The sequence below is a fragment of the Pinus tabuliformis genome, chromosome 3_2, assembly GCF_031772625.1.
Source record: "Pinus tabuliformis cultivar Carrire ecotype Pingquan chromosome 3_2, CPIR1, whole genome shotgun sequence".
Taxonomy (NCBI): Eukaryota; Viridiplantae; Streptophyta; class Pinopsida; order Pinales; family Pinaceae; genus Pinus; species Pinus tabuliformis.
Window position 1 is genome coordinate 925,901,642 of NC_142302.1, and position 13,623 is coordinate 925,915,264.

Sequence of the window (13,623 nt, forward strand, 5' to 3'; positions counted from 1 at the left end):
ACTAGACGCTATCCATAATCCAGGGTGACTTATCATGGTTATTCAAAAAAAACTAACCCTGAGTTTGGATTTCACTCTTACCAAATATGTCTTGGGCTATTAACCTATTTCCTTACATTCCATGAAATCAAACTCTTAGCCAAACAAAAGAAAGTTTAAGACATACTCTAGAACTAAAAAGAAAATTGTCAACAATTCCAATTTATAAACACAAGTGTTTTATAAAATTTGTAAGAAATGTGTATATATTTAACTATTACTGTCGTTTATGTTTTACTCTATCTATCACCAACCAGGTGTGTTACTTAAACACATACTTGTAATAGTTTATGTGGCTTAAGCATTCAATAAACTGAAATCTAATTTGTTAATTGTACAATTTGACCATCAAAATGAAATATGTTTTACTCTATCTATCACCAACCAGGTGTGTTACTTAAACATATACTTGTAATAGTTTAAGTGGCTTAAGCATTCAAGTAAACCAAAATCTAATTTGTTAATTGTATAATTTGGCCATCAAAATGAAATGAATCTAAAACATTACTAGAAACTATTTATTAACTTATTAAAATTAATAAATGTAGAAATGGTGTTGAAGAACTCAATTGTAAACATGAAAATAATGTAGATATAGATACTTACAACTTGCACAAAAACACCTATAGCCTAAGGAAAAACAACCATGGAAAATGGATATGAGACCATTCAACAAAGGTTATTACCTAGTTTCCTTAAATATATGTCTACAAAACTAAGTGATCAATAAGCATCTATTCTATAGAGACTTTATATCAAATAATGTCATTCATATATATATATATATATATATATGCCCACAAAAAAACAAATTTGGCTTGGTTTAAAATGTCTTGTTCATGATGAGATCTCATCAGATGCTTAATCTAGTATGATTGAATTCTCATAGGTGTCACTTAGAAGGGACAAGGGGCATAAAACATATCTATTTCATACTCCTTAAAAGGAATGTCATTCAATAACTCACAATTCGTTCATTTGATCAGGGTAAGTTGGATTAGAATCCAAGTCCAATTAATTGCCTTGAAATCCAATGAATATGCATCTATCTCTTATGCAAACAACATTAAAATTCCCACTTGAATGAAACAAGCAATCAATCCATGAGTGTGCTAGTGCATATCGAACCTACTTAGCTAAAAGAAAAAAACCTCTTCATTGTCATAGGACCATATTTCTTGTTGCCACTTGCTCTCCCTGAATGTAAATTCCCACTTGAATGAAACAAACAATCAATCCATGAGTGTGCTAGTGGATATCGAACCTACTTAGCTGAAAGAAAAAAACATCTTCATTGTCATAATAAATTTGGACCATATTTCTTGTTTCCACTTGCTCTCCTTGAGTGTATTGGCCACCAACCTTTATTGGATTATTTGGGCCAGAGGCTTGTCACAAGGGTCACTGACTCACCACTCACTTATGAAAATTATCCTATGTCAGAATGACATCTGTGGAATAGATGAAGTGTCACTTTGACTACAATCTACACCATATATTGAGTGTCTCAACATTTCACTTAAAAGTCGTGAAAGTATGGCTCATGAAGAATAACACCTACCGCCACTTATGAAATATTAAAACACTTTAATACACTGTACTTTATTCACTACAAACTCTCTATGGTGGAACCCCACATTGATTCCACGTGATTATGATCGTGGAGAGGATGCAGAGGATAGTCCATCTTATAGTTTTACTTTGTTGATCATCTTATACGTCCCATAAGATATCCTTAGTAATATTTCATATATACAAATGCTATGGCATGTATGAGTAAGGAACATTTGATTTCAGAATTATGGAGATTTTATTGTCAATGCTCCATACAATTTCCCAACAAAATTGAGAATTCAATAAGTCGTTTCTGTGTTATGGTCATTTTGTTTTTTTTTTTCTTATGATAGATATGTGTTTTTAATGAAACCTTTATTAGTGAAGGGTTAATTCATTTTCAAAACATCACTCTTGAAGGGCAAAATTTTAAACATAACTTCTTTTGAAGAGCAACATAAAAACCTAAAACGTCAAAAAAAAAATTGTATGATGGGTAAGGAGGAATCCAAATTCCAGCCCTGCTCGCACTAATTATTGTAAAGAACGCTACCGTGCCTGAGAATCCCTTAAACGTAGGGGATTCATATTCCATATTCATATTTTACTGAAAATTCGTGCGCACAACTTAAATTTGCTGCCATGTTAATGTTTCCCGATTCGTGGCGTGAGTCAAATTTCCTGGACTCTGGCTGCCTACTTACAGTTTTCTTGTTGTGACAGATGCCTACCTCTGCAAATCGTATACGTGGCACTCTTACCCACTCTTGTCAAAATTGTTATTCTCTACTCTTCCAGCTCGCTTGTAGGGACGGAAGTCTACCTACGTAGACACACAGATCTAATCATTTGCGTGGGACTCGCACTAACTATCGTAAAGTACGCTACCGTGCCTGAGAATCCCTTAATCGCAGGGGATTCAGATTCCTGCCATGTTAATGTTTCCCGATTCGTGGCGTGAGTCAAATTTCCTGGACTCTGTCTGCCTACTTCTTACAGTTTTCTTGTTGGGACAGATGCCTATACGTGACACTCTTACCCACTCTGGTAAAGAAAGTTACCGTGCCCGAGAAGCCCTTAAACGTAGGGAATTATGATTTTATATTGGAGTGATTTTATATTGAAGTGCGATTTGTTAAAGTTTTTGGTAAAATTTTTAGTAGAATTAAGTGAAATAAAAATTGTGATTGTGCCATTTAAATTAATTTATTATTATTATATATATATATATATAACACTTTTTTAAAATTTGATTGTGAGTAATTCACCTGTAATTTCAATAACTTAAATTTACTAAATTTCCGGCCATGTCTTACACTCAGTCGGAGTTACTTCGGCATCGCACCACCAGAAGTTTGGATTCGGATGAGCATGCCAAAAGATTCGCGATATTCAAAGACAATGTGAAATATATCGACTCCGTGAATCAGAAGGATGGTCCATACAAGGCCAATGAAATCTCAATATGCGGGGTGAGGAGCGCGCGCGCCGGAGGAGGTGTCAACAACGAAGCCATGGCCGCTACAATCCAATAGCTATCCGACCAGGCGGATTCTGCCTCAGCTTGCGACCAATAGCTTCCGTCCTGGCTGCTCCATCCAATAGCTGCCAACTATTCGCCAACAGCCCTCGCTCCATTTCGCCATCAGCTCCCGGCCTTCGAACGTGGATCCTTTGCATGCAAGCCTCTGCATGTTATCTTATCCGTCCAGAACGTGGCACGCACAGGCCATGCAGACCTCTTGCCCACTCGACCATTGCTCTCTCTCAACCGGCTCTATTTAACCACCACGCAAGGCTCTTTTCTGGTTTCCCCCCAGCCTGCTGGCTGGCGGGCCGTCTCCCTCCCGTCACTGTTTTCTTCTCTGCTCTCTTGCTATCATTGTCTTTTTCCGCTCATGGCGTCTTCATGGTTTCGGCTCTCCGTCCCCGGCGTTTGTGCGGCTCCTCACACAGGTTAGTTTCTGATAACTTTGCCATTTTCGTTTATTTAGTTTCGACTCTGTAAGGTTATGCAACATGGGTTTTACTTTCTGAGCTATGTTTCCAGTTTCGTTTCTTCCTTACACGGTCATAAATTATAGTTGCTATAATTATCGTCTGAAGCTACTTGTCACAGAGGCTATCCTATCTGTTTTTGGGGTTCATTATGATTAAAGCTATCTTAAATAGAATCAGAACTTTTTTTTACATTTATAGCCCATGCAAGGACATCCGTTTTAGATTAGGGAATTGGTGGTGCATCTGTCGATGCTTTTGCTGTTGCCCTGCCTGCAATAGCCGAACTGAAGATCTGTCGCGGCCCGCCTTCGAACCTCCCAGAGGCTCTCTGTTTTTTCCGGCCTTTTCCCGGCTAAAGAATTCAAAAATCTTTTTCCGGTGATCCTTAATTAGCCTCGATATCCCCTCTCTGCAACAACAGGCTTTCTTTCTACTCTCCATAACTGCACCACCCTTCTTCTTCTTTCAACTTGTTTTTTCGGCGGCTGGATATCGTCACCTCTCCTTACAAAACTCTTTTCTAGACTCTTCTCTGTCTTCTATCTGTCCTTTCGTTTGCCGGGAACTCTGGTCAGCGAACTCTTCCTGTACTTTCTCCAGATCTTTTCTTCTGCAATAGTCTCATTGTCCAGGCATCTTTCTCCGTCGGTGACATTCCTTGGGAATTTCCATAAATTCGGGTGGTACGGGGGATCCCTTTTTGGGATCTCGCTCCTGACATCGATGGCAGAGGACAGCGACTCCCCGGCCACGAAAGCTCTTTTTGCCGCGGCCATTCAATCCGAATCAACTCGCTTACATGCCAGTGGGAATCCCAGCTGGCATGACACGTTGTCAGTATCTCTTCCGACTGGGCTGAGGGACCCTCCCCTTCTTGCCTCTCACAAACAGCTGCATGGCCGTTACAGGCACAAAGCCCCGGTCAAGACTGTCCCTCCCCGAAGGCGGTTTCTGTTTCTGGCTCTTCACTCGTGGAGCGCATAGCGAGCCTGCAAAAGAATGCTCTAGTTGGGAAATGGTTCTTCCCGGAACTGGATGAGGCCCAAATGAGAAGCTGGATTACAAAATCATGGTCCCCCATCATCGGGTATACTCCAGTGATCTCTCGTCTCATGAAAGAATGGTTTTCTTTCCACTTTCAAAAGGAGGATGACTTGGAGAAGGTTTTAAACAAACCTTGGGTATCGGGAAGAAGCTTCCTCTCCCTCTCGAGATGGTACCTCGGCTTCGACCCTCTGAAAAATACCCCCTCCCACAGTATGATTTGGGTAAAACTCCCAAATCTCCCGCTCGAGTTATGGTCGCCGGACACTCTTGCTCTAATTGGCAACGCGATTGGCAAATTCATCTACGTCGACCCATGGGTCCGTGGTGAAAAGGACAAGAGAATCACCTGGATTCTCATCGAAAGGCCATACAAGGGTGGCTATCCGGATCAAATCGAAATCTATTGGGAAGGTTCTCGAATATGTCAAAGGCTGGATTTTTGGGTTATCCCGTTCCGATGCTCATCTTGCCACCGAATGGGACATCTCATCAGAGATTGCAAATTCCGTCGCCACAGGTTTACAAAGGTGAAAGAAAGACAAATAAAGTCTCCATCCCGCTCAGAAAGTGACAGCCCCACGGGGAACCATTTCTCCTTCATGTCTTCCGACCACCGCGGCTCACAGGAAAACCCGCTGAATAGAGCGGAGTCGCCCAATCTTGCTGATTTCAAAAGCCCCCCGCTCTCCCCTCCGCTTATGAACATGGCGGCCTTCACTAGCACTCCGGTCCCTGAACAGTTTGAAGAGAATGTTTTTCCCTCTCCACCAGCAATGAACGCCGACGATTTTGTTGTGGGCTCACTCCCCATCCAAATTTCCTCATCCTCGCCCTCCCCTTTAAATTCGCCCCCCTCCTCCCATAAAGGCAAAGGCCCCCAGCTGACTCCGACTCCTTTTAATTCTCCATCTGGCTCCCCTGTTAACGTTCTCGACAGCGACATTGACCTTCTCCTCAACCGTCATCCCTCCATTCTCGAACCGCTTACCATTCATAAACCTTCTTTCCCCATCATCAGTCCAGACTCTGCCAAAAATATCACGGTAAGAAAGAAGCACAGAGGTGGGAGCAGACATTACAAAGGAAGGACGACAGCTTCTGATTTGGGTGTTATTAACTTTCCTCTCATTGATGTTCCCATCATGGAGTCTCCTCTGCCACAGCCCCTTAGAGCAAGCTCGGCTGGCCAACAGTCAAAATGACCTTCTTAATATCATACAATATCAGGGGTTTGGGAGCGACCCCAAAATTTCTCGCTCTGAAGGCGACTTTTGTATCAGCACGTCCTCATATTATCTTTATTCAAGAGACCATGCACTCCAGCCATATGGCCTTGGCTTTCTTTAGAAGAATGTTTCCCTCATGGCACATGGCTGCCACAAGTGCAGAAGGCCTTTCCGGCGGGCTTGTTACTCTTTGGGACCCTCTCTTTGTCAAAGCCAAAGCCTTCAAATGTATGGCTGGAATTCTTATTACGGCATCCATCAGGGGAAGACCTCATATCCTCAATCTGTTAAATATATATGCGCCCTACCGGAATAGACTTCCCTTTTGGGACTCCTTATTCCAATCGGAAATTCTAGACATTAACTCTTTGCTTATTGCAGGTGACCTAAATTTCACTCTCAGATCAGAAGAATGCTGGGGTCAATGCTCCACTATGGATAAGTTGGCACACAGAATGAGAGGGGAGCTCTTGAAAAGAGATCTTGTTGATATACTCCCAGAATCTTTGACTCCTACATGGGACAATGGCAGGCTGGGTGCTGCGTATATCGCCAAAAGAATCGACCGCTTTTTGCTGTCATCAAACATCATAGAACAGTGGGGAATGCCAACTGCTAAAACCGGTGGGGATTTGTCCTCGGACCACAAGCCCATCCTTCTTGATTGGATGCACACCGAGCAAAAAAAGGGTTATTCTTTTAAGTTCAACTCTTCTTATCTTCAGGATGATTCTTTTATTGACTTCATCAAGTCAAGCTGGAGGACTATCATCCAAGCAGAGGATGCTTTCCTCCTCCCTTTTCGTGAAAAAATTCACAAGCTGCGGGAGAAAATTAAGACATGGCAGATCAAGAAGAAGGCGTCTGATTCTCAGGATCTCCATAACATCAATCTTGAAATCAGTTCGCTCTCTTCAACAATCCATCTACATGGCCTTTCCTTTGACAAGAAAGTTCTCCTCAGGTCCCTGGAAAAGAGGAAGCAAGAGCTGCTCCTAAAAGAGGAACAATATTGGAGGTTAAAAAGTCGAGCAACTTGGCTCAAACAGGGTGACAGGAACACCAGATTCTTTCACAATTTCGCTAACGCCCGCAGAACAAAGAATGCGATTTGGGAAATTGAAGATGGTAACGGAGACCTCCTGTTCTCCCAACAGGACATTTCCGCAGAGGCCACAAGTTTCTTCATCAATCAATATAAAAGGCAACACAGTCACATTGACGATATGCTATGGGCGGTCGACCATCTTCCGGTCATGTTTGACGACGCTGCCAATGATGAATTCCTTCGGCCTGTCACTGAGGGCGAGCTCTCCGATATTGTCAAAAGCCTCAAAAAAGAAAAAAGCCCAGGGCCCGATGGCCTCCCGATAGAGTTCTTCACACATTTTTATGATCTGTTCAAACGCGATCTTCTCAACATGGTGGATGCCTCTCGTCACTCTGGCAGCATCAATAGTGCTCTCTCGGCCACCTTTATTGCTTTAATTCCCAAAAAAGAAAAATATACATCCTTTGGGGATTACAGGCCGATTTCCTTGTGCAACTCGCTCTACAAGATTATCTCCAAGCTTATTGCAGAAAGAATGAAAAAAACTCTCAGCTCCTTTATAACAAAGCAACAACACGCTTTCCTAAAGGATAGACTTATCCTCGATGCTGTTGCCATGGCTCAGGAGTGCCTTTTTTCTATCTGCACCAAGAACATTGATGCTGCGGCCCTCAAGATCGACCTGAAAAAGGCCTTCGATTGCGTAGACTGGAGCTTCCTCAGGGTCCTCCTTGCTAAAATCGGGTTAAGACCATTGGCCATCAGCTGGATTATGGCCTGCGTCGAAACTGTCCACTACTCAGTAATCATTAATGGTATTCCAACATCTTTCTTCCAGGCTAAGAGAGGGCTCCGCCAGGGATGCCCTCTCTCCCCTCTCCTCTTCATTTTGGTTATGAATTCTCTAAGCACCCATATCAATCATGTTGTCGTTCATGGTAGATGTAAACCGGTCAAGATATGTAAGGATATCTCTCTCTCCCACAACTTCTTCGTTGATGACATTCTTATTTTTGCTATGCTCTGCAAATCTACTTGGGTTTGCCTCTACGTGTTCTTCCAGAAGTTCCAATCTGCCACAGGTTTAATGATCAACAAAGGGAAAACAGTGCTATATCATAACGAATCAAACCCTGGTTCTGCTCAATGGGTTGCGGATCGGTTCGGCATTACCCTTGCCCCTCTAAAAGATGGTTTCTCATATTTGGGCTTCCGCCTCAAAGTTAAGGGTAACCGATGCCTGGATTGGCTCTGGCTCATTGAGCGCTTCTATAACAAGATTTCCAAATGGGAACTGTGTCTTTTGTCCCTAGCTGGTAGATTCATCTTGATTCAGTCGGTGCTCTCCCAACTTGCGGTTTATTGGGGTCACCTCTTCATTCTTCCAGCCTCCGTCACCAAAAAAATGCAGTCCATTGCCGCAAACTTCCTCTGGGGCGGGCGATCCTACCAAACAAAATTTCATCTTGCGAGGTTGGATCTCATCTCTAAATCGAAGAAGCATGGGGGATGGGGCCTCTTAAACATGCGGCTCTTTAGGAGAGCGCTCATCTGCAAATCACTTCACAGGGGTATTTTTGGGAACAGCCCATGGAGCGCCCTCATCAAGCAAAGGTACCAAAAGGGCAGGAACATGGATTTCTGGTTCAGAAGGTCTTCTCTGGGCATCAAACATGGCTCCCCCATTTGGTGCAGTTTCAAAAAAATCCAATCTTTTTTCTTCAAGAATCTATAATGGACCTTGTTCTCGGGCTCATCTATTCTCATTGGTATTGACCCTACCTTATACAACCTTGAATCAATGATTCCTCCGGCCCTCCTCTCCTTCTTCCACTCTAGGGGTATCTTCACCTGGTCCAAACTAATAGACTCATGGTCCTCTCTGGAACCCATCTGGAAAACTGATCACCAGCTCGCCATCCCTCCTCCTCTCCGCCCCCTATGGTCCTCTTTCGTAAACCATTTCTCTCATCGGGGGGTCCTCCAACTAGGCACCAGGGATGAATTAATCTGGTCCCCAAAATCCTCCATCCATCCCATCACTGTCCGATGCATCTACTCTGCCCTCTCTTCTGCTCTCCCTCCTCCCCCCGTCATCTTCCCTGTCAAGCTATGGAAAGCCCCTTGTCCTCTCAAATCCATCCTCTTTGCTTGGCTTCTCTTCCACAACAAGAATCTCTCCTGGGATATTCTCCAGAACAAAGGCTGGCTCGGCCCTGGAAGATGCCATCTCTGCCTGGTTGCTGCGGAATCGAATTTCCACATGTTCTTTCAATGTGCTGCCTCCTCGGCAATCTGGACAGAGCTCTCCTCGATTTTTGGTTTTCCTCTCCGCTCGTTCTCATCTGTTCTGGATGCTTTCTTGTGGTGGGCCTCTCAAAGCCCCACCTGGCGCGCCCTCTTCATTCTTACATGCTGGCACATCTGGAAATGGAGGAACGGTTGTATTTTTCAGGGTTACAGCTTGCCGCTGAATTCCATTATCTCCCTGATCTCGGGTGCTATGCCCCAGGATTAGTGCTGCTCCTCACAGTTTTTCATTCTTATCGGAATATTCTGTTTTATGTCTTTCTTGCTCTCTCTGTTATATGTCTCATGTGCTCCATCTGCTACATGCTTTCTCTCTTCTCGGGGATCTCATGCTCCTCGTATATGCACTTTTGGCAATGTCGCTTCTTATGTAACTCTGATTATTATATGATCTCAATATAATATATTCTGCTTTTTCTCTCTGAAAAAAGGATGGTCCATACAAACTTGGATTGAATAAGTTTACAGATCTGAGTAACGAAGAATAAGTTTACATATGACAACTAGAATGGAGAAGCACAAGAGTCTGCGCCGAGACAGAGGAACACAGAGTCGATCATTCATGTATCAAAACTCCAACCACCTGCTAGTGTCTATTGATTGGAGAAAAAAGGGAGCTGTTAATCCTGTGAAGAACCAAGGCCAATGTGGTATGATCTTCAATTTTGCAGAATTAGTTTCAATTTCAAAACAATATCTACTCATTTTTTAGATTGTTTTTTCAAATTAATCACATTATCAATATTTTGGTCAAAATTTCTAACCATTTAAATTTATTTAAATGCATTAGATCCCTAGTAACCAACTACTGTTATTCATCCTGGTTTATTTACATACATGGCATCAATAGTAGCTTAGCACATAGGTCTACTTTGGTATATATTGTAACTGATATATTGTTTATTTTTTGATCTCGCAGGAAGTTGTTGGGCATTTTCAACTATAGCTTCTAGAGGGCATTAACTATCTCAAAACAGGGAAGCTGGTTTCTTTATCAGAGGAACAGTTGGTAGATTGTAGTAAAGAGAACGCAGGATGCAACAGAGGGCTTATGGACAACGCCTTCCAATATATCATAGATAATGGTGGGGTCGTTGCTGAGGATGAGTATCCATACACTCCTGAAGCCAGCGAATGCAGTCCCTCCAATGTATGTTAAGTGGCAATACTGCTTACCTGTGCACTGTGCATTTAGATAGGATAGTTAAATCCTAGTGAAATGCATTTAGATAGGATAGTTAAATGCTAGTAAAATGGAAAATTTTAGTGAAATGGATTTCTATATAAATTTTTGAATAGGTAACTAGTAAAAAGGCCCTCTGGATTAGGATGCTGTATTTTTGGAAAAATTGTAAATATAGATGTTGAATATTTGGAATTTTAGCTATTTGCATGTTTATGTTGGTATATTTTGATTCTTAATATTTGATTAGAAAAGTTTAAATAATATTTGATAGATTAAATTTAGGTAGAAATTTGTGAGAATTGAAAATATATGCAGTTTTTATCTATATATAATTAAATTTAGATAATTATATAAATTATTAAGATAACACATTCTATTAACTAGATAGATAAGCTTTTTTCTTGAAAATGACAACATTGAATTGTCAAACTTTAATAGTATGCCTAGATTCCCTTCCTATACCATAAGAATCCACATATTTAATTCTCAATCAATGTGTGTGTAAACAACAAGGAGTTTTTATTGGCATTGAAAAAAAACAGTTCTTATAAATAATAGTAAGCATCATCATAATATTTTTAATAATGGTGTGTTATCATGTTTGTAAGATTATTGAATTATTATTTCATTTTATTGTCTTAATAATAATCAATATTATATTTTGTAAGATTACTAAGTTTTGTTTTTTTGATAGGTTAAATCGAATGCAATAGCAGCAACTATTGATGGTTTTGAAGATGTTCCTGCTAACAATGAAAAATCTCTCAAAGAAGCAATGGGTCATCAACCTGTGTCTGTCGCCATTGAAGCAAGTGGTAAAGATTTCCAATTTTATTCAAAGGTTAGTGGTCATAATCTATTACATTGTTCTTAAAAATGAATATATAAGAAATGAATAACTTGGCATCTACACTAAGCAATTTTTTTAATATACAGGGAGTATTCACTGGTGAATGCGGCACTGAACTTGACAATGGAGTTGTAGCGGTTGGTTATGGCAAGTCTCCTGAGGGCATTAATTATTGGATAGTTAGGAACTCTTGGGGACTTGAATGGGGAGAAGAAGGAACAATGTAAACTTTGAAACGGGAACTGATACTGTTACCCGTTTTGTAGAGGTGGCAAAAAAATGACCCGATTTTCAAAAGTGTTGATGCAGAATACACATGTTTTTTTAAGAACATGGTTTTTGGAACTTTAATTTTTTTCATGTGCATTAAGTTTTAGAATGGTAGTGAATGGTAGTGATTTTCATCCTGATTTTAAAAAGTGAGTATTCTGCATCACACCCTTTTTTTAAAAGACCTATTCTTTGACTTTAAATTTTCTAGTGTGTGAAATGTAAAAAATTATTTTCTAAATTTGATAGTTTTTGAAGTCGTCATTGTATTCATATTTTCTTGTTCTCTATCTTAATTTTTTTTTTTAGTGGGGTTTTTATTGTTTTGCGTTTTTAAATTAGAAAGTCGATAGTTTGAATTTTAGATAATCTACATATTTAGACATCCTTAATTAATTTTTCAATCCACATGAAATAATTGTTTCTAAAAAACAACATTTTTTAACAATGGACATAAAAAATAACCATTTTTAACATAAATATAACAAAAAAACTAAACGTTTTGATAATTTTTTGCTAGAATTAACATGTCAAAATCACAATTTTTATACAAAAATATTAACTAAAAATGGTCAAATAATAGTTTTTTTTATGAATTTCATGTCAAAAAGATAATAATAACTACTTTTTTTTTTTTAAAATAATGATTAACTTAAAAATCAATGCAAAAATCACATATTACCAATATTGAACGTATAACAACCCTAATTGAGTGTTTATTCTTCTCATAAAATGTCAAAGTCAAAACATTGCAAAGCTTGAGTTACAAACATAACTTAAATTTAATCAAGAATGTCACGTAATCCAAACTCTTCGCCCTCTAGAGTTTCATAATCATCCTCTTCCACAATATTTTCTGTTTCATTTTTCTCATTTTGCTCATTTTCCTCTTCTAATGGGTCTTTCATGTCTGCAAATCCCCCAATATATGTCTTTCCATACATTCCATGTAATGGTGGTTGGGGTTCCTTTGCCTTTTTTGCCACACGTGATTCACTAAAGTCCCCTTTCTTCAACCCAATTTCTTGCATTGCATCTGGAAGAAATTGAAGAGCATTAATTCTTTGCTGAATGAAATTGCATTGTAATGGATCTTTCTCAATTGCAATGCAATTTCTTCCTTTTTGAAGGCAGCATGCTAGTGTTGTACCTAATTATCAAGCACAAAAAAATAATGAAGTAAATTAGTACAATGACATATTAATTAAAAAAAAGAACATATTGAAATTCAATTCCATGTGGCAAAATGTACCTGAGCCACCCCCCCCCCCCCCCCCCCACCCCCGCCCGGGCCGCCCCACCTCCCTCCCCCTCCCTCCCCCAGCCGGGCAGGCACCCCGCCCACCCGAGCCGCCCCCTCCACCCACCGCCCCCCCGCCCAACCCCCCTACCCCTCCCCCTCCCCGCCCCCCCCCCCGCCCAGGCCGCCCCACCCCCCTCCCTCCCCCGCCTGGCCACCCCCGCCCGGGCCGCCCCCTCCCCCTCCCCCTCCCTCCCCCGGCCGCCCCCCCCGCCCGGGCCGCCCCACCCCCTCCCCGTCCCTCCCCCGCCCGGGCCGCCCCCTCCCCACCCCCGCCCCCCCCCCCCGCCCGGGCCGCCCCACCCTCCTCCCCCTCCCCCTCCCTCCCCCGTCCGGCCACCCCCGCCCGGGCCGCCCCCTACCCCCCCCCCGCCTGGGCCGCCCCACCCGCCTCCCCCTCCCTCCCCCGCCCGGCCACCCCCGCCCGGGCCGCCCCACCCCTCCCGCCCCTCCCCCTCCCGCGCCCCCTCCCCGGCCCCGCTGCCCACCCCGCCCACCCCTCCCCCTCCCCCGTCCCCTCCCCAGCCCCGCCGCCCACCACGCCCGCCCCCTCCGCCCGCACAGGGCCACCCCCGGGCCGCCCCGCCCCGCCTGAGGGGCGGAGCGTCAATTCCTGGAATCAACGCTACACCCCTCGGGCGGGGCGGGGCGGCCCGGGGGTGGCGCTGCGCAGGCGGCGTGCCGCATAGCGCCACCCCCGGGCTGCCCCGCCCCGCCTGAGGGGCGGAGCGGAGCGTCGACTCTGGGAATCGACGCTCCGCCCCTCGGGCGGGGCGGGGCGGCCCGGTG

The 13,623-nt window shown here is 42.8% G+C and overlaps 1 pseudogene across 1 annotated transcript; it reads left to right on the forward strand.

Annotated features, from left to right (window-relative positions):
• Nucleotides 1-3,396: 3,396 nt before the first annotated feature.
• On the forward strand, nt 3,397-11,618 carry LOC149183667 (cysteine endopeptidase RepA-like; annotated as a pseudogene). Its single transcript, XR_016257715.1, has 5 exons — nt 3,397-3,549; nt 9,660-9,878; nt 10,148-10,378; nt 11,109-11,255; nt 11,351-11,618. The product of XR_016257715.1 is annotated as a cysteine endopeptidase RepA-like (transcript).
• Nucleotides 11,619-13,623: the final 2,005 nt, after the last annotated feature.